Here is a 22,923-nt window from a genome sequence, read left to right as displayed (position 1 = left end):
TGACTTCCGGTCTGTAAGAGTTGTTTGTGTTTGGATGGGCCACCTGTCAGTCAATTTATAGACACTATAAGCAGCAGTCACACTAGACTTCAGTACCATTGACTTCCATTCATACGTATGCGAATGCTGGAGACCGGACACTCAAGCTCAATGTGAAGAAGTTTCACATTTCAGTGTGTTCCAAAGTTCAAGTTTTGTGAACTCTGACCTGCAAATTTGTATCACGTGAAGATGTGTGATCAATAGAAGATTGACATGTCACGGTGTGACCTCTTCAGAAAATCCAAGATGGAGGAAGCATGATTATATCTGTGTCACACCATCCCGTTTTATACAACACAGATTTAAAAGAATATAAAATAGAGAAACACATCGGAATCCATGATGAGTGGATAAAAAAACCAATGCCTTTGCGCATGATGTCATATCCGGTTCCCGCCCATATTCACTGCGATCTCTAAAGAAATTTCGCATGCTGAAAACCTAGTGTGACCGCCCCATATTCTGTGGGCCCCTGTAGATCCTGGGGGTGGAGCTTCATGAAGATGGGTGGGATTGGGGTGGAGCAACATTGAGCCCAACTACTTAACCATTAAGCTTACCTAATGCACCTTTAATGTGAAATAAGTTGTTGTGTTTTACTTTGTTTTGCAAAAAGCTTGTGTAACCAAACCTACACTGAACTAATGTAATTTTAAATTGATAAACTAACATTTGCAATTAAATATTATTATTATTATTATTATTATTATTATTATTATTATTTTAAAAAAACACTCTTTCTCTCACCTGGTAATTATGAGTATGTTGTGGTCACATACTTTGTTGACGGAAAGAACATGAAACATGAATGACGCCAGGTTCATTCATACATATTTGTTTTTTAAGTTTTATTTTACTTTTATTTTGACCCCATAATATTACTCAGTTAGCTAGCTTGCTGACGATAATGGAAATGTGGTCAAATACGAGCTGTTTTCAGGTGTAAAAATGTACAACATGTATAGAATGGTTGCTAATATAGTACATAAATGAATATGACCAAAACTGTAAGCGCTAACAATTAGCTGCATTTAGAAAAATGATCAAAACCTGTCATTAAGTACAGAAACTGTACCCTCCTCCACCATGTTGACAGTGTAGAACTTGTCCCATCTCGGAAACGTGGGTATCAAAATTATCTCAGAGTTTCCCAGTCGCAATTACGACTTGAGGGGTCATACATGTGCAACTTCCTAGTGGGAAACTCGTATTTACTATAATTCTGATAGCGCTTGAAGGCAGCATTAAGTACTCCTCCTGTGTTTCTGGTTCTTTCACTACATTCGCAGTGGTGGGAGTTTACATTCAGAGTCTGCAGAAGCTCCGGAAGATAACAGTGAATGACATTTATCAGATATGCAAAAATACTTGCAAAGTCCTTTCTAGCAAGTTGGAGAAACGCTTCAAATTTTTTGCCTTGTCATGCATACATAACTATAAAGGTACTGATGAATGTATATCGACTTCACTATACAAGAGTTCAATGAATACCTCTGCTGCTGTTCACAACAAGCACATGCATGTATAGTTTTATTTACACATAATTTTATTTAAGTTTTATAATGAACTTAGTTACACTTAATAACTTATGTTTATTTACAGTTCTGACTTATTTACAGTTTTGCAGCATTCCGTACCTTAACAGGTAATTACTCCAAAAAAAAAAAAAACCTGAGTAAATATTAAAGCTAGTGATTGCTACACTCAAACAATAATATAATATAACAGCATTGACATTATTAAAGCAAAACTAACTAAACTGGGACACCGAGCAGTTTTTTGGCTCTGTGGTTAAGCAGAGATGCAAACTACTCACCTTTTGGCTAAATTCACCTTTTTTGAAGCTAATGTGCTGAAATTGTTCAGTAAAATTTTCTACATTATAATCACTTCAATGGTATACTTTAAGCTTAAATATATATAAAAAAACATTAAACATCTTAAACTTTTAATTAATAAACAAAAGCATGGAAAACATACCCCAGAAACACTTACAATGATTGTCTCACCTTTTTTTATTAGTGATCAGAAGGTTGGGGGTTCAAGCGCCAGATCTGCCAAGCTGACACTGTTGGGACCTTGAACAAAGCCCATAACCCTGTCTGTTCCAGGGGTGCCATATCATGGCTGACCCTGCGCTCTGACCCCAACTTCCTAGTAAGCTAGGACATTAAAAAAAAGAGTTTCAAAGAAACTAAACAGAACATCCTTTTAGCAGAGGTTCTGCAGGCTGAAACACCTTATTGATGAGAGAGATCAGAGGAGAATGACCAGAGTGGTCTGAGCTGACAGGAAGTCTATAGAAACTCAAATAAGCACTCTTTAAAACTGTGGTGAGCAGAAAAGCATCTCAGAATGCACAACACATCCAACCTTAAGGTGCATGGGCTACAACAGCAGAAGACTACATCAAGTTCCACTCCTGTCTGCCAAGAACAAGAATCTGAGGCTATCCTCATCAAAATCATCAACTTGTATACTAGATCCCTTACCTACCTGTTTCGTCAAACAGATAATTCCAGAAGCAATCGAACCTCTTCTAAAAATAATCAATTCTTTGTTTAGCACTGGCTATGTACCTAAATCTTTTAAACTAGCAGTTACCAAACCCCTGATTAAAAAACCTGACCTCGACCCCTGTCAATTGTCCAACTGTAGGCCAGTATCAAATCTTCCCTTTATATCCAAGATCTTTGTAGTACTGCAGCCATGCTCATACCTACATTGGAATAACATTCATGAAATGTATCATTCAGGATTTTGGCACAGAGACAGCACTGGTTAAAGTAGTAAATGACCTACTACTAGCCTGTGATCAGGGTTGTGTCTCAGGTCTAAGTTGACTGATCATTATGTTGATGACACACAGTTTCTGATTTCATAGTAATGCTGGATGGCCTTTCTGTTTCATCATGTGCAGCAGTAAAAGACCTTGGTGTGATTATTGACTCCAGTCTTTAATATAATATAGAAATATAATGTCACTACATGTTGCAAGTGTCCTTACTAGAACCAGAAGATAAGACCACATTACCCCTATCTTATCCACACGGCATTGGCTCCCAATCAAATTTTGCATTGATTATAAAATAATACTATTGACTCTGGTCTCTTGCCACAGTACCTGAGCGAACTTTTGGTCTTTTATGATCCACCACGCCTACTTCGATCAAAAGGTTGTTGGCGTTAAGGGAACGGCTCTCTTCTGGCTCAGGTCTTATTTGATGGCTCGTTATCAGTTTGTAGATGTAAATGGTGACTTCTCAATGCATACTATGGTAAAGTTTGGTGTTCCGCAAGGTTCAGTTTTAGGCCCACTGCTCTTTCCTACTTCGATCAAAAAGGTGCAGGTATTTGTTGGTACCTAGTATAGTGAAGGCTAAAGCAGGGGGTAGAGCTTTCTCTTAAAAGTCCCAAAGTTGTGGAACAGCCTTCCAATTAGTGTTTCTGGCTCAGACAGTCTCAGTGTTTAAGTCTATGCTGAAAATATATTTGTTTTCTCAAGGTAAAGGAGCAGATCTGGAGGGTTCATGGGCATAGAGTGTTGTGGTGAACCCGGATGTTTGGATGCTTTCCCCTTCCCAATCTCACACGTTCACTCAGGTTTGTTGATGGTGGGGTGGCTGGCCACTTTATGTTCCGGGGTGCCCTCATGTCTGTGTTACCTTCTGGCTCCCCCTTTTAGTTATGCTGTCACAGCTAGTCTTGCCAGAGTCCCTGCTTGCACTCTGTATGCAAAGTACATTGTCCTTAACCATTACGGGACAATAATCATACCTAATAATCTCTCCCTCTCTCTCTATCTCTGTTGAGCTATACATGCTATTCCTGAGATACCAGTGATCCTGACCCTTTCTGCTCTCTGGACCTGCTGATCCTGATCCATCTTGATGCCCTACTTCTGGTTGCAGTTTTCATCAATTGGAAATCACTCACTGCTGCTGAGGATGGCCCCACATGAACAGCCTGAAGATCATTGAGATTACTGAGAATGGTACCACTTAAAAACCATGTAGATGGCTTTGGACCACAATTCATGTCAACAGTTATGCTATGATGGCTTAGGAATACAATTGCTATGATAGCTTTTAGACTGCAACTGCCACCAGCAGTTTTGCACACAGGTCTCCATCAGTGAACAGTGGATAGGTTCAACAAAACTGTAATGAATTTCTTGGTTACTCAATTGCACTATTTATCCATGTAGTACACAGTTATAGAAGGGATTTACTTATTATTGCACTATCCATTGTCACCCAGATGAGGATGGGTTCCCTTTTGAGTCTGGTTCCTCTCAAGGTTTCTTCCGTGTATCATCTCATGGAGTTTTTCCTTGGCACTGTTGCCTCAAAAAAAGCAACAAAAGCAATATATATATATATATATATATATATATATATATATATATATATATATATATATATATATATATATATATATAAAACATGTACAGTCTCGATTAGAACATTTTGAAAATTGTGTTAAAACATTAATTTGAATTAACTGAATTAATCGTGAAAATTGCCCAGCACTACGTTGGAGTATTCAGAGAAACTAAGCACAGCTCTGAAATCCCTGAGTGGACCTCACATACTCCCAGACAAGGCAGTGACCATGCTCCCTGAAGTGAGTGTCTGATGGATTACTCTGTAAAAGCAGAGCCCTTTTGTCTTGAGCCATGGGCCTACAGAAGTGCAGGCTATGAGGGGGGAAGGGGAAAATCAAGATGCCTCACTCCCTCTCTATGGCCAACCCACTTAACCAGATACCAGCCAGACCCAATAAGGAAATTATCACACAGGATATCACAAAGAATTTGGTGCCAGGTGTTTTAGAGTGGAAAAACACAAAGTTTAACTAGTCGTTAGCAAGCAAAGCTACTTTTACCATAGATTACATTCTTGAGCCCCAAATCTAACTGAAAGATCACCATTTAAACTTCGTAGTCACAGTGATTCTGTGGTAAACATGCACATAAAATAATATAACCAGAACTCATGTGTACATTCACTACTAGTTAGAATTGTTAAAATAAGGACTTAGCTTAATAATAAATTTCGGAATTTCTTAGATATTTTTAAAGCTGTCATTATAGAATCAGTCCAGTGTGTGGCTGTGAAGCAATGACGTATTGTCTCTTGTCTTCCCACCATCGTATCCGGCTTGTGACTTATCCCCACGCATGCCTGGGATGACCATGGTGACCCTACCAAACAAATTTGCTTTTGTAAGTTGATATGCATATGCAGAGGGAAGTAAGCTAGGGCATAAAACTTTTGGAGAAGGCAATGAAGAATCCATTGAACAAATGCTTTTTTTTTTTTGCATGATTACACAGGAATGTTAAATGGGTGATGTGACTTCTTAGTTCCTTTATATAAAATGTATGAAGAAAAATCAAGGAATTAACTGACATGTACACAAGTTTACAGAAAAGGGGACGTTTCAGAAAATGATGCATGTTATTCATTAATTTGGTATGAACCTGTGTTATTCATTGTGCAGATCTCTGATGAACATCTGAGTGACCTTAGCATCAATGATCATTCAGCATGTGACAGAATTTCGTCGTCTGGAATATCGCCATCTGAAGGTAGTTACCATAAACCGCAGTATGTACGTGCACTCTGGTTTCTATTGTGGCTGGCTTGACCGTGTTCTGAAATGCAGATTTAAATCAATGCCTGTGTGCTGCTCTTACATCTAAAATGATTCAGAAGCATGTCATGTTGTACTGGCAGTGGCATAACTAGAAATTAATTTAGGAAGGATGAAGAAATATACAAATTTAAATAACACATATGCAATAAAAAAATATACAAAATAGTGGTCATGACAGGAATTTGTTGAATTCATGAGCTAATGAATGTTGCATTAGCTGCTGTGGCTAACTACTTTCACACAGACCAGCCAAATTTGCAGCAGTGAATTTTGTTCACAAGCCGATGCAGGACGTGATGTAAATGCAAAAATACATGCATGCTGACAATCTGATTTACCCGAACTGCTTGAAACTTGGGTAAAGCAGTAGGATGTAGACTAATTGTAAATGTACAGTGAGACAGAAGAGATCATCAACCAAGACCTGTCTGTCTTACTCTGTATTGCAAACAGTGTCATTTTTTTCTACAGTGGTCCAGTGTAGCTTCACCATGGAACTGAATGTTTGGATAAATCTTCCTCTCTCACTCAGAAACTAAAAATCCCAGTGATCTACCACTGTGTATACAGGTTTAAATTAGATAATGAATATGAGCTCAAAGTGCAGACTTTCATTATTTACATCCAAATCGGGTGAATGGTGTAGGAATTACAGAACTTTTTATATGCGGTCCCCACCTTTTTATGGGGCCAAAAGCAAATCTGGAACCTATAGACATCTCCAGATGCTGAGTTTCTTTCCAAGGGATGCTCTGACAGGCCTTTACTGCAGCTGTCTTCAGCTTCTGTTTGTTCTTAGGGCATTTTTGCCTTCACTTTTGTCTTCAGCAAGTGAAATGTATGCTCAGATGGATTCGGGTCAGGTGATTGACTTGGCCATTGCAGAACATTCCACTTCTTTGCCTTAAAAAGTCTTGGGTTGCTTTCGAAGTGTCCATAGGATTTCGTCCCAGAACTATAAAAAATTTTTTAGATTTTTTTTTTGGCAAACTCTGATCTAGTCTTCCTGTTTCTGAGGCTTATCAATAAAGATACACCCACCTCCTGGGTGTTCTTGATCTGGCCAATTGTTGGGGTTTTTCTTCATCAGGGAAAGAATTCTTCTGGCATCTGCCACAGTTGTTTTCTGTGGTCTTCCTGGGCCTCGTTCTGTTTTTGAGCTCACCAGTGTGTTCTTTCTTTTTAAGATGGCACCAATTAGCATTTTGAACTTCATATTCAGAGTTAACAGTAACAGATTCCAAATGCAAGTGCCACACTTGAAATCAGCTCTAGGCCTTTTATCTGCTTACTTGTAAGTGAAATAATGTGAGAATAACACAGGTGAGCAGCCAATTGTCCAATTACTTTTGATCTATTAAAAAGGGCTCCCTTAACAATGGAAAGAGTGGAACAAATATCAGAAGCTGGTTACAAGTCTGCTGTAGCTGCTAGTCACTAGCATTTAGACATTTTTTAATAATTACCTATTAACAAGGTTGGGTATGCTTGCAGAACTGAAGTTGGGACTGTAATTAAACCTAAGGAGTTATTAGCTATATGTGCACTGTGATGTTAAATACCATGGCTAAGGTCTAGGTCGACAGTAGGCAACCAAAAAGATTTCACACACCAGAGGAATGTGTCTCAATCAGGGAAATTAGCACCCACCACCCGCCAATTACGGGTGAATTGTCAGCAGTGGCATGTTAAATTGTCTGGTCATCCGCCTCTTTGGCGGGTATATTTCTCACATCTGGGCATAGATCTGCTGCATGCATTGCCTAATATATGAGGAACAAGAATTCTACACTCAGACTGCACAGATGGATTCAGCAGGTATATAAAATCAGTGCAACCAGAAGCACCAGGGGAAATCAGAAAATGTGAACTCCCCAGGCTGATCTGGACATGACGTAATGGATATCTGCTTTTTGGAAGCCGTTAAAGGTGGACGAGGCGGCCGCATTGTAAGCACCCATGTTTTCAAACAGCAGCCAGTCTCCTACCTACCGGTCAGGCAGAGTACACAGCTCCCTAATGCAGTCCAGGTCATTACAGGTAGGACCCCAAATACTGCATAGGTACATGCGCTCATCAGGCTTGGGCTTATGTAGAGCAAAACCGAATAGTAAAATGTACTAATCTGGCAATGATATGTAAATATCACTTTATATTAACACAGGACATATTAATAAGGCTTAATAGAGCTAACAGAACATACAAATTTATCTCCATACTGTGTGCAAAATGGGTTCATATTCATAATGAAAAACTGACATAATACATTAGAGTTTTGTCATCGGTCCCATCATCTTCTGTATTGCATTAAGGAAAAAAGTAAGGCTCTGTTGTTTCAGAGATATAAAATTACAGAAGGCAGTAGAAAGCAGGATACTACCATCAGAGCCAGACTGCCCCTTTTTTTTAGCAATGATGTTGACAGCCAGTGTATATGCAGAGGCTACATAAAATCAGCCTGAAGGAGGATGCAAATTTTAGTTTAGTAATGCAACAGTGCTGAAGGAGCACTTTACACCATCAGACACTCACTCCCATGTCAAAGACGTAGCGTGCATCTGCAATGGCCTGGGCGTACGTCTGTGGGTCAGTGCAGCCGCTGCCTACATGAAAACTGACTCCAATAATTTCCAGGTCCAGCACATTTGCCTGCTCCAGAAGCAGCCTGCTGCTTTTCAGTGTGGCACCAAACTTCACACTCAGCCTGCACACCAACTTATCATCTGAGTCATCTGTAGCTATTCAGATACAGCTGCTTGCCCATCTAAGGTGCTTCTTAAGGACATCCCCCAGGTCTGTCACATAGAAAGCATCCTTGTAATCCTACAGGGAAAACAAAAGTGTCATCAAAAACAAAAGACTGACAGTAGCATGCTGTACACATTACCACCAAACAAGTCTCACTGATAAGGTGGACTCTTTGATCTTCTGCTTAACTATGTCCTTTGCACATAATCCTTCCACCAGGAAGGTAATTTCAAAGTTGTGGATTGAAGTCATGGTTATAAATTAAGTTTCAGCTGTAGACGAAACTGTAGAAAGTGAAGTGTGAGTGTAAAACTATCCTTGTGTTCATGACAAGCAGGCTATCTCTGCCATATTGAACAAGGGCTGCCCTCTGAACATTTTGCATAGTCTGTTCTCCTGATAACCACAGCATTGCTCCTTGTATAATGGGTCATTTTCCCAGTTTATCACTGAAGTCAACAATTGATCCCTTGAATAAAAAAGTGAGTGATTTGAGAGACTTCAGAGAAAATACCAGTTAAAATACAGCTGCAAGTGTTTATTTTTGAGGTTTATGCACCCTTCACAAATATCGACCCCAGTGGCCAGTTCTTGGCAAGTTACACAGAACAATAAAGAGACTATAGATGAATACTTATCAAGTTTTGTGATGATAGCCAAATAATAATCATGTGAAATGCCTGCTGAAAATTGATTGGCTGATGGCAGCAATGTTTTTGAAGTAACCAATTAAAAATCCATTTACAGATTAGCAGAATGATGCAATATACTAAATTTCAGCTTGATTGGAATTAAGGACTCTGTCCCCATCAATGACAACACTCTACTCTCCTTTGCAGATCTCAGAGCCTTGTGCTTTTACGTTTCATGGAAATCTATGCAACTAGTCCTGAGTTATAGCTGTTTGTGCAAACCAAGCTCCGCCCCACTAAAATCTCAACATTTTTGGTAATTATTTAGGTCCAGACTCTAAAGAGTAATTTGCCAACAATTTTGCGAAAATAGGGCGAAAATCCTTGGACTAATTAAAAAATACGTTTAGCATATTATGTAAATTATCGTAAATTTGTGTGCAGGACTAAATGGTCCAAAATGCAAATTTTTATGGTTTCCACCAAAGAATCAAGAGATTAAAAAATGTCCCTGCATACCTTGTTTTACAAGGAATGCGCTTGGTTTTATGAGCAAAAACATGAAAAGCGCCACCTTGTGGCTATTCAAGTTAACATTTATGTTCCATGACAATAGCTGTGTGTTAACCCTGCAACATGTCTGCTGAATCCTGAAGGGCCAATAGCAGCCATTTTTTAAGTAATCAGGTCACCTTCAAAAATCCACTTACAGATTACCACAGAGATGCAGTAAACCAAATTTCAACTTAACTGAACCTGTAGCTCTTGAGAAACAGATATCTGAACTTAACTCTGCCCCCTATGTAGGTCTCAAACTACACATCTAAAAAGCCATGCAAACCAATCATGATCTGTTACAGCTGTTTGAGTAAATTAGGTTCTACCTTATTAAAATTGATTGGCATGTAGCTGCCATATTGTTTACAAATCTCAACATGTTTTTTAAAATAATTTCAGCCTATGATGAGTAATTTGACACCAAAAATCCTTGGACGAGTAGGTTTTGCATATTATCCAAATTAGCTGAAAATCAAAGTTAGTTGAGCTAAATGGTGTTTGAGGCTTTTTTTTGTTTGGAAAGACTGGCGCATGGACTCCTAAAACCAGAACAAAAACAACAGGCTAAAACATCTTGTTTATGAGAGAGATCAGAGGAGAATGACCAGACTGGTTTGAGCTGACAAGAAGGCTATAGTAACTCAAATAATCACTCTTTACAACTATGGTGAGCAGACAAGCATCTCAGAACACACAACACATCAAACCTTGAAGTGGATGGGCTATAACAGCAGAAGAACACATCAGGTTCCACTCCTGTCAGCCAAGAACAAGAATCTGAGGCTATCATGGGCACAAACTCACCGACACTGGACAGTTGAAGACTGAAAACAGACCAGGTGATCGTTTCTGATCTTCAGCTATCCAGTTTCGATGAGCCTGTATTGTTCTTGGCTGACAGGAGTAGAACCCAATGTGGTCTTCTGCAGTTGTAGCCCATCTACCTCAAGGTCGATGTTTTGTGCATGCTGAGATGCTTTTCTGCTCACCACGGTTGTAAAGTGTTATTATTTGTTTTACTATATCCTTCCTGGCATCTCAAACCAACCTAGCCATTTTGCACATTTTAAGTCAAAAGTTATATTCTCGAAAAGTATTGTTTGCCATGCCCTCAGATGATGTTGCTAACACTACTGTAGTAACCATTTCGAAATAGGAAGTGGAATTTTACGTTCAAACACTGACGCAAAGAGTGATACACACAATGACACCTCCCAGTGCGGTTATAGGAAATATTGGTGCTCTTGGAACACCGCTCAACCAATCAAATTAGTGGACCAGAACTAACTGTTGTATAATACAATTCTACATCTAAAAACTAGTTTTACTTCTCCAGGAAAAATTTATCCCTGTGCTCATACTGTAGCTAGGTGGCTAGCATTTTTTCATTCAGAAACAGAAAAATGCATGATTCTGATAGGTTAATCCTGTCTCACACCATAGCAGCTGGTATAATATGATTAAACAAATTATGGGATGCATTCATTTTTGGGTGGCTAAATATGGAATCATAATGATGACTTTGTTGACGTTTTATGAAAATTGTTATGATGGTATACATACAGTTGAATAGTTTCTGTTAGCCATTTTTCCTATATACTTCCCATTCTACTTTCAGGTCCTAAGATATGGGTGTAAATTGATAGAATAGATAATATATTAAAAATGAATACCATTAGTTTATTGCTTTTGGCTTTTCAAGACAAAAATGTAGATGTGACCGAGGCAGAAATTGTGTTTGACATCCTACAACATCTGGCAATGTGGCTTAATCATTATTTTATATAAAAGCAAGTTAGTTATAGAGAATGGTTAAAAAATGTTGACTATTTGTCAGTGATCCTAATAAAGTGGACAGTGAGTGTATTTTGCCATTTTGGTTATATACCTTAAAGCATTTGCAAATATTTTTGCCCATTAGACCAGAATCCGGGATATTAAAAAAGTCAGCGTTCTCTTGTTTGCCCAGCTGCAACCATTTATAATGCAAAGTTTTTCAGTCTGAGCTACAAGCAAGTTTAACACTGCATTTTGCATAATGTGAGTTTTCACACAGAATTAAGTAGCATATCTTCAAACAAAATTTAATATAAGACAAAGACAACCTGAGTAGACAGAAAATACAATATTAAATGTTAAGTTATTGAAGGAAAAAAGATATCCAACACTAACTGGCCCTATGTGAAAAAGTAATTGGTAATTGGGTTCAATTAGACTAGACACACTCGGGTTTGATTACTTCCAGCACTGCTGAATCTAAACAAATTAAATAGAACTTTTCCAGCAATGTGAAGTAGGCTAAAAGGTCTGAAACAGTAGCATGCTATTCCATGATCAAAAGCAATTCTGGAAAAGAGAAAGTCATTGAAATATGTATCTGGAAAGGGTTACAAAGACATTCTAAGGCTTTGGGACTCCAACAAACCACAGTGAGAGCCATTATCACCAAATGGAGAACTTGGAATAGTGGTGAATCTTCCCAGAAGTGGCTGGCCTACCACATAGACCACATAGAAGACTCATCCAGGTAGTCACAAATTAACCCAGACTATAATTAAGAAACTGCAGGCCTCTTTCACCTCAGAAAAGGTGAGTGTGTCTGATGAGTCAAAAGTAGTACTCTTTAGAAGAGTTCTGAAAACACACCCACATCTTCGATTATAAAAGGGTATGCATACTTATGCAACCTGCTTATTGTGAGTTTTTTCATTCTTATTTTTTCCCTAAAATGTTTTTGATTGTTTTTCACTTTATTTTTATAGGATGCAATTTCAGCTCACCAGTCAAGCACAGTGGAGGTAATGTCCTGGTTTGGGCTTGCATGGCTGCTTCAGAAACAGGCTCACTAATCTTTATTGGTGATGTAACTCATGATGGTAGCAGCAGAATGAATTCAGAAATATTCTGTCTGCCAGTTTACAGAGAATTGTATCCTCTGTAAGGATTTCGTCAGGGGAAAAAAGTGGACTGGCCAACTTAATCACCAGACTTTACCCCAACTGAGCATGCATTTCACCTCCTGAAGAGGAGACAGAAGGGGGAAATCCCCCAAAACAAACAACAGTTGAAAAAAGTTGTGGTACAAGCCAGAAAAAGCAACACAAAAGAAGAATGCAACCGTTTGGTGATGTTAGTGGGTTGCCGGTTAGATCCAGTTATTGCAAGCAAGGGATATGCAAACAAATATTAAGTTAATTAAGTATTACTTAAATTTACTTTAAGACTACCTGTTCCTATACTTTTGCTAACATAAAAAGATTAAATTCAACTTTGTCATTGTGCAGAGTACAAGTACAGAGCCAATGAAATGCAGTTAGCATCCAACCAGAAGTGTATATATATACAGTATATACAGTATATATATACAGTGTGTATATATATATATATATATATATATATATATATATATATATATATATATATATATATATATATATATATATACATACATACACACACACTATATTGCCAGAAGTTTTGGGACATCCCTCCAAATCATTGAATTCAGGTGTTCCAATCACTTCCATGGCCACAGGTGTATAAAATCAAGCACCTAGGCATGCAGACTGCTTCTACAAACATTTCTGAAAGAATGGGTCACTCTCAGGAGCTCAGTGAATTCAAGCGTGGTACTGTGATAGGTAGCCACCTGTGCAATAAGTCCATTTGTGAAATTTCCTCACTACTAAATATTCCACGGTCACCTGTTAGTGGTATTATAACAAAGTGGAAGCAATTGGGAACAACAGCAACAGAGCGGGGTCAGCGCATGCTGAGGCGCACAGTGCGCAGAAGTCGCCAACTTTCTGCAGAGTCAATAGCTACAGACCTCCAAACTTCGTGTGGCCTTCAGATTAGCTCAAGAACAGTGTGTAGAGAGCTTCATGGAATGGGTTTCCATGGCCGAGCAGCTGCATCCAAGCCTTACATCACCAAGTGCAATGCAAAGCATCGGATGCAGTGGTGTAAAGCACGCTGCCACTGGACTCTAGAGCAGTGGAGACGTGTTCTCTGGAGTGACGAATCACGCTGGCAATCCGATGGATGAATCTGGGTTTGGCAGTTGCCAGGAGAACGGTACTTTCCTGACTGCATTTTGCCAAGTGTAAATTTTGGTGGAGGGGGTATTATGGTGTGGGGTTGTTTTTCAGCGGTTGGGCTTGGCCCTTAGTTCCAGTGAAAGGAACTCTTAATGCTTCAGCATACCAAGACATTTTGGACAATTTCATGCTCCCAACTTTGTGGGAACAGTTTGGGGATGGCCCCTTCCTGTTCCAACATGACTGCGCACCAGTGCAAAAAGCAAGGTCCATAAAGACATGGATGAGCGAGTTTGGTGTGGAGGAACTTGACTGGCCTGCACAGAGTCCTGACCTCAACCTGATAGAACACCTTTGGGATGAATTAGAGCGGAGACTGCGAGCCAGGCCTTCTCGTCCAACATCAGTACCTGACCTCACAAATGCACTTCTAGAAGAATGGTGAAAAAATCCCATAAACACACTCCTAAACCTTGTGGAAAGCCTTCCCAGAAGAGTTGAAGCTGTCCCTACGGATTAAGAATGGGATGTCATTAAAGTTCATGTGCATGTAAAGGCAGACGTCCCAAAACTTTTGGCAATATAGTGTATATATATGTGTATATATATATATATATATATATATATATATATATATATATATATATATATATTAGTTAGGTCTGGAAGTATTTGGACAAAGACAGAGTTTTTGTGATTTTTTGCCTTTATACACCACCACAATAGATTTGAAATAAAACAATCAAGATGTGATCGAAGTGTAGACTTTCAGCTTTATTTTAAGAGGTTCTACAAAAATATGGCATTTATGTTATATATATGTATATGCAGTATGAGGTAGAGAACGTAGAGACCAGCTCAGTGCAAATGACAAGGTGTACAAATATAGAAGGGGCATTGTACAGAGAAATGAGGTATAGATATATCTGGTGACCATTAGGTGACCATACTGATAGCATCATGTAGTAATTAGTCAGTAATGTGTAAGGAAGCAAGTTGGGAATGAGGTATAAGGGCAAGTTACCATGGTAGTGAAAATGACAAGAGACAAATGTTATTTAAGAGTGCAAACAGCATTAATATTGTACAGTACAGTTTTTTTTTAAACTTGGGTCAGAATGGGGGTGTACAGTTCAGTGTCTGAGTTTAGGATGAGGTCATAATGGTCGTGTACACTGGGGGTGTATTTGGGGAGTAGCAACAGGTATACGTGATCTGATTTTCCAACATGGGGGAGGGGAGTAGCTTTGTAGGCCTCAGTAATGTTTGTGTAAACATGATCAAGAATGTTGTCTCTTCTTGCAGGGCAAGAGACATTTTGATAGAATTTGGGGAGTGCCTTCCTCAAATTAGTGTGAATAAAATCACCAGCAATGACAAAAGCGCCATCTGGATGCATTGTTTGCAGCTTGCTAATAACAGTTCCAAGTTCTTTCATGGCTGACTTAGCATTAGCATCTGGGGGTACATATACTGCAGTCTGCACTTGATAAAGAGGTACTCGATATCAGTAGAGTGGGAGTAATAACAGCATCGGTGCGCCAAGTTCTGTTTGCATAGATGCAAACACCCCCAACTCTGCTTTTACCAGAGTCCACAGCAGTTCTGTCAGCTCTGCAGATGTAGTGGCTCTAGTTCAATCGGGTTATTCGGAGTGGTGCTATTAAGCCATGTTTCCATGAAAATCATAAAGTTGCAGTCCAAAAAGCATTTTTTTAAAGTAATCTGGAGCCATATTTCATCAATCTTATTAGCCAGAGACCGTACGTTGGCAAGGAAGATTCTTGGTAGCATCAGATGATGAGGGTTGAGCTTTACCTTAGTACTGAAGGAGTTATAGCGCTCACTGAAATTGGAGAATCTGTGCAGACCTCAACAATATCATCAGCTTTTCACAGATCCGGCATACTTTCAGGAGGTAGTTCGCTATGTAGTGAAGATGCTGTTTGCACATTATCTTGATCATTACCTATAGGCTGTAACAGAATTTAGATATATTTAACACAATAAGCAATCACACTGCAAACACACACTGAACTGATATTTGTTGGTTTGATGGTCGACCAGTTTCTTTAAAGACTGTGATTGCGGTCCTGTCTATTTACTGCCAGGACTGACAGGACCCGTGTGGCCAACTTAGAGGAGCCTCCACTCCAATAGTTTTGTTTGTCTCTAGACTTACTATATTCTCCTCTTTAGGGCTTGTTGAGCAACAGGCCCAAAGACTGACCCTAGCACATATGCTAAAATGCATAGGGTTGCCTAGCATGCCTTTAGAAGTTTCAACTAGGCCAACCATCATTGGTGTCGAAGCAGGATCATGTTGGCAGCAAGCCATGCAGCGTCCTGGTCCAAGTGAAGTGAAGTGAAGTGACTTGTGGCCAAGTATGGTGACCCATACTCAGAATTTGTGCTCTGCATTTAACCCATCCAAGTGCACACACACAGTAGTGAACACACACCCAGAGCAGTTGGGGGTTCGGTGCCTTGCTCAAGGGTCTCACCTCAGTCGTGGTACTGAGGGTGGAAGAGAGCACTGGTCATTCACTCCCCCCCACCTACAATCCCTGCCGGACCCGACTCGAACCCACAACCTTCAGGTTCACCTTCAGGTTGCAAGTCCAACTCTCTATCCATTAGGCCACGACTGCCCCCACCTGTGCCATACCACCTGTGCCATACCACCTGGAGTGCAGTCTCAGCCAACCTTATGACTGGGGGCCCACAGTTGTGGACTGTAATAACCACACCAATGTGTGCAACATGACTGCAAATGTGTTGCCTTGTTCATCATCCACCATGCTGGCTAAAATGCAATGCTGCTGACAAGTTAGTGACCTCTTTAGGACTCTGCTGATGGCTGTGAGTTTTCAACAAAGGTTTTTAGTTGAGCCAGATCTGATACTAAGCCCTCCATTTTGAGAAAGACGCCGATCTCACTTTTGGCTTTTTGGTCTAGGCTTCATCCATCATAATTTTTGCCCTTTTACAGCTAGTAGCCTTCCTGGGCTGTGGTGCTCTGATAATTTTCTGACTGGACACTGGGGTCTAGATTTTCTAAGTGAGCTTGCTGAGTCAGCATTGTCCTACTGTACATGGAATGTTCGAACCTACAGAGCTGGGGATGAGATCTCTGAGAGAATCTATTCCAAGACATTGAACAGCTGATGCCTGACTCTAGTCTATAGAGGGCTCAAACTGTGCCCACACGTGTTGAATATTTTATTTTTAAAATAATAAAGTAACAGTACTGTGATTTAAGTGTACAAAAAAAATCAGTTAAGGATGGTGCAGCGGGAAACTGCCTGGTAATTGCTGCCTCACAGCTGCAGGGTCCTTGGTTTGATCCTGAGCTAAGTAGACAGTAGTCTATGTGGAGTTTCATATATTCTCCCTGTGTTCACATGGGTTTCCTTTGTATTCCCTGGTTTCCTTCCACCTCCCTAAAACATGCAGGTAGGTGCATTGACTTTGCTAGATTTTCCCTAGGTGTGATTTCTTGTGCATGGTGCCCTGCAATGGACAGACATCCGATTTGGGGTGAATTCTCCTGCCTTGCACCCAGTGCTCCATGGATTGGATCCATCACCACCCGGCTCAGGATAAAGTGGTTACTGAAAATGAATGAATACATGAAAGTACTGTAAGGAGATTACATGTAGTACTTTTCATCCCTGGTTATGACTGACAATATATACAAATTAGTCACTTTGAGTCCTCAGAGTCTGAAAAGTCCATGTGGTCTCTCATTGTCAACATTTCTGCTTTAGGCCTAACATAGTAAACTTCATGATGTGTTCAGACTACACTGCTCTAGTGGTGGTTGTGAGTATGGTTTCCAGGCATAAATGTGCTCCTGCTCACTCCTGGTATTAACATCCATCTCAAGTGATCCGATCACAAGTGGACAATCGAAACAAGTACCCATTTACACCTGGCATTTTGAATACCCAGTGACCATTTGTGATCAGATTTCGTACATCATTTGTTCTGGGGGAAGGGTGTCGTGCACATTTATCATGTCAGTCTTCCGCTGCATTTGTTTTCAGGCACAAACTTCTCACAAATCCCATCTCATGTAGCTGTATGGGCTGGTCAAATATTTTGATCGCATGGTCTGCTAACAAAACTTACAAATGAACGGGGGATGAGATGATGAATCATTGCTGATCAAGATGCACTGGGGCGCATTTGCGTTCACACTACAAATGTTATGTGGCCATACAAACTCTTGAAGGTGATTTGAGTGATTGGATCACAATGCGTCTCCAAGACACATTAAACCCTGTATGTAGCTCTGTTCGTGATCGGATCGCAGAGGACGCATGTTAATACCTGGTGTGAACAGGGCCTGAGTTATGGCAGAGGCTCGCCACTAGTCATCAATGACTAGCCCGATGGCATTGATGGTGGTATTAAAATGAAAGTTGAAACTTTGGAGGCTGATCTGTTTGCACAGATGAGGAGGTGAGATAGATGGACAGACTAAAGCACTGCAGCATCACACTCTTTAGGTAGATGAATTCCCACAGGTGCCACTATAGTTGAACAGTAATGAGAGTAATGTAGGTAACCTTTAAAAATGAAAATAGGCCAAAACAGACCAAAATATCGATTTTAAAAAGTTTAAACTAAAAAAAGCTGACTTCATTACTAAGTTAATCTTGCACCCCACTGAAGATCATGTTAATTATAACAATTAATAAGCAACTTCAGAGTGGAGATGGATTTTTCCTTTAATTAATAATCTTAAAATGCAATTTTGGCAGACACACATTAATCTTGGCCTTGAACGATTCTCAAAGTTCTATTGGCACCATGGATTATTTTGATGGCATTTGTATTTGTGTTGCGTGAATATTTCTGTGACTGGTTTTGACGAACTCCACTTTTTGTTTCTATACTTCAAGGTCTGACACTGAATCTCTTTGTTCACTTCCTCCACCCTATCACATGTGTTGGCTGTGCTTCAATGTGGCATGTCTTCAGTTCTAGATTCCTGTCCTCCCTGCATCCAGTACATTCCAACACACCTCAGAGGAGTGTACAGGTGTACCATAAAGGCAGTACGGACTGTTTTTCATTACCTGGTGTCGTCTACCATTACGCAGTCATGTTAGGACATGAGAAAACATATCTCAGATTAAACTAGAAACCAAGCACAAACACAGCTCCAAGGACTATCCTCTCTGTGAAATGAGCTTTTGGGTTGTACATGCACATGTTCTTTAAAACATTTCCAAATGTTTTACATAGTTTTGCAAAAATTTGTTTCAGAATAGCATTCATCCTTTGCGTGAGTTTGCAAATCAAATGGAAAAAAGGCAGCAGATGAAAAGTCATGTACCAAAGTGATAATAAAACTCAAGCTTATACATGTTACTTTGTTCACAACTTCACATCTAACAGTGTTTGTAATATTATGTGGCTGAAGTGACAAATACAACCAAAATAATTTTCATTAACATAAAGTTATCAGAAAAATGAAGGCAGTTACTGGGATCCCAATGGATTAAACCATAAAGATGGAAGAACCCATTAAATAAAATATGAAATACCTGTATTAATAACAACCTTTTTTTGCAGTTCATATTTTCACAAAAATAGACACATCAGTTCATAAAAATTCTCCATCATTACTTCTGGATTATTACTGTGATTTTATATTTTTTGTAAGAGATAGGTTGGAAATTTGACTGCTTTCTATGACTTAATGCTGTTAACAGAAACTGAGTTCCTGTGCAACTCATTAGGAAACAAGTGTCACTGTATAACACCACAGCCTCTGATGGTTGTGTGACTGTAGGAAAACACTGACCGCATTTTGGGTCACTAACCACAGCCCTGAGTCTGGGATATCTCCATAGACCTATAAAATCTTCAGTGTACCTCAAAAAACTTCTGTGAAATTATTAGCAGCTGGCAGCTTTTCAGATCTCATTCAGAAGGTTTTTTAGGATTTCTACCTGTTGGAATGATTGATAGTTTGGGCTGTGTGTAGCTGACAGATGGGACATTGAGATGACTTTCTCCAGCCACACCGCCTGAGTCAGCACATTTCTCTCCTCTATCTCTTTGCCAGAAAAGGACAGAGACAAAAAAAGCAGATCAGTATAAGATCAAAGGGGATAACTGAGTAGAGACAGATGAGGGAGGAAAAGGCAGAAAAAAAAGAACTTGTACAGGGTTTCCCTATGCAGAGGCGCCTTTCACCCAGAGCAATATAAACAGCAGTAATGTTCTTTTATTCTACAGCACTGCTGACATTTCTGTTCTGATTATTTGTGATTATTTCTATATATTAGTATATATATATAATATAATATATATATAATATAGTATATATTAGCAGTTCCAATTTTTATTAATACTATTATCATTTCTATAGTAACAACTCACACAGGAACTTACACAGGAAGGAGTCTTCAGTGTCAGCACTTTGTAAGTCAGTAACATCTGCAACAGAAAAGTCTTCAGGAGAGCTTTGTGGGTTTTTCTTGTTAACATGACAAGCTGCATTTTTTGTAACATTAACTTCCAGAAAGAGTAAAAGAGAGGCTGGTGAGGGAACGACTGGTTACAGCTACTATAACGCAAGTGAATCGTTGGATTTGAAAACCTGTGCTCTGAATTGAATTGAGTAGAGTACATGCGCAGACGTAAAAATATAAAGTACTTTGCAATATTGTGCATGGAGGAGTAGTCCAAGATCCTTCTGTGTGTTCTCCAATTTTGTTAGACTGTATTTAAAGAGGCTCAGAGCTGTTAACTTATGAAAACCTACGAAAGCTTATGTTTGGGGGAAAAACTAGAGTTAAAATAAAACTATACAGCATCTCTATTTTTAAGGTTAAAATATTACATATATATGAAGGGTTGCCAGTATCTCTTGAATTGACTGTAGCTCTCATTTGTGTATTGGATAGAAATGAAACATCTTAAATCAGAGGTGGCAGGTGCTGGGAGACCCACTTTTCCCATGTAGTGTGACACAGTTACCCTTGCGCTCATTCCTGTCACGTGATGATAAACATGGCCTCCTGCTCTTTTCCCAGAACTCACCCTCTCCCCATTCCCCTTGCCTTTGGAGTATTCAAAGAAACTGAGCACAGCTCTGAAATCCCTGAGTGGACCTCACACACTCCCAGACAAGGCAGTGAGTGGGAAGGGTGTGTTTTATGGCTGTGCTGAAGTGAGTGTCAGGATGGATTACTCTGTGAAAGCAGAGCCCTTTTGTGTTGTGCCCTGGACCTATAGAAATGCAGGCTAGGCTAATTTAAAAAAAAAAAAAAAGCCTAGATGCCTCACTCATGCTTCTCTATAGCCAAGCCACTGAACCAAATACCTACCAGACCAGATAATGAAGTTACATACACAGGAAATAACAAAGAATTTGGCATCTTACAATACAATAAATCAGGTAATCAGACCCTTCATGAGCCGAGTTAGGTACTTTAGAGTGGAAAACCACAAAAATGTGCACTGGAGTGCATAGCCAGTTGAACTGGTCATTAGCAACCAAAGCCAATTCAACTACAGACTGCATTCTTGAGCTCCTAGTCTAACTGAAAGATTGCCATTTAAACTCTGTAGTCACAGTGAATTTTAGAACTTTTGAGATATTACATGTACATAAAATATTATAGTCAGTGCTCTTATGTACTTTCACTACTAGTTATAATCATTAGAATATGAACTCAGCTTTGATAGAATCTTTTGTGTTTTTAGGATTTTGAATGCTGTCTTAAAAAATGCATCGTGTGTGTTTGCCTATGAAACAGTGACCCAGTTTCTGCTGTCTCCCTACCATCGTATCCGGCTTTTGACTTATCCAAATGCATGCCTGGGATGACCCTGGTGACCCTACCAAACAAATTTGCTTTTGTGAGTTGATATGCATATGCAGAGGGAAGTAGCCCAGGTTTTTTGTTTCTTTTTCCTCAGAGAAAGCGTTGATGAAATCCATTCTTAAAGTAAAACAAATTGGCCATGAACTTGCATATGATTATTTATTATCAGTTCACGATCTTGAGTTGTGGAAAAGACTTTATGAGTTGAATCATTTTATGGCCTAAATCATGAACAAGTTTCAAGTCTGTTTTCACTCTGGTTACCCATAATGCCATTCGACTACTTGCTGATAGTGGTGCCAGTGGAAATTTATCTCTAAATAAAAAGAGAGTGATGCAAGCAGCAGTTTAGTTCTTAAGTCTGCCCAGCTCTCTCACTTCCTCACCTGCTTCCAAAGCTTCAACTTTCATGTTAATACCAACATCAACACCATCGCGCTTATCGCCTTGTAGCTCCCTAACTAGCCAAGCCGAGTCTCTGCCATAACTCAGCGCAAATGCGTGGTATAGCTGCACTGCATTCTGGAACTGTGACTCCAATGTTTGTTGTCTCCACTATTTCCACATTGGACTTCTCACTAATATGACATAGAATTTCACTAGAAAATGGTGAGTAAGTAAATAAGCATATATTTAAAATGTTTTGATATAAACACATTCAATGTTTTTTCAGAGAGGAGGTTTCCTTTAACTTTGCAGTTTCTCTCTTCTCACACACACACACACACACACACACACACACACACACACACACACACACACACACACACACACACACACACACACACACACACACACAGAGTAATTGCTGCATCACTGATTATGTGTTTTGACATCATAAGCCCTATATTTTTCTTCATAATCTGTAATAATATGCGCTATATTTTTGTGTTTTTTTGCTCCATAAGGCCACACAAATGTCATCTTTTCAATTCAGGTACAGATGAGGAGGAGCAGTTGTTAACTGGATTCAAACATCCAGGTTTCTGTGGATTTTGTAATTGTATTTACTTTATTGTGTCTTAACTTGCAGTTGTAGAAATATGCTTGTTTTATGTATGTTATGTTGATCGAGTGTTTTATAATGATTAAGAATACATCTCTGTCATCTTGAAAACACAAGCTTGGAACACACTTCAAGCTGCCAAAGTTAATAATCCTGTCAGGTTCTTGTTTAATCGCAATATGAGCTTGCCTGTTAGCTTTGTGAACATTGCCTCAAGTTTAGTGTAGCATTTTTAAAGCTTGCCACTTTTCATCACAGGCTACTGTTGAACAGAAGACAGCAGTGAGAAGGAATACAAGTGTCCTGCTACAGTTAGTTATCTTGAACGGCTGCTTAATATACTAATAGCTGACAACAAAATAGCAGCTGGTTATAAAGCAGCTATT

At 39.4% G+C, this 22,923-nt stretch overlaps 1 pseudogene; it reads right to left on the bottom strand.

Moving 5' to 3' along the window:
* Positions 1-7,454: 7,454 nt before the first annotated feature.
* On the bottom strand, positions 7,455-21,942 carry LOC113538856 (ornithine decarboxylase-like; annotated as a pseudogene).
* Between the last annotated feature and the right edge of the window lie 981 nt (positions 21,943-22,923).

The sequence above is a fragment of the Pangasianodon hypophthalmus genome, chromosome 10 (genome assembly GCF_027358585.1).
Source record: "Pangasianodon hypophthalmus isolate fPanHyp1 chromosome 10, fPanHyp1.pri, whole genome shotgun sequence".
In the NCBI taxonomy this organism is placed as follows: domain Eukaryota; kingdom Metazoa; phylum Chordata; class Actinopteri; order Siluriformes; family Pangasiidae; genus Pangasianodon; species Pangasianodon hypophthalmus.
This window is presented reverse-complemented; position numbering and strand designations above follow the sequence as displayed.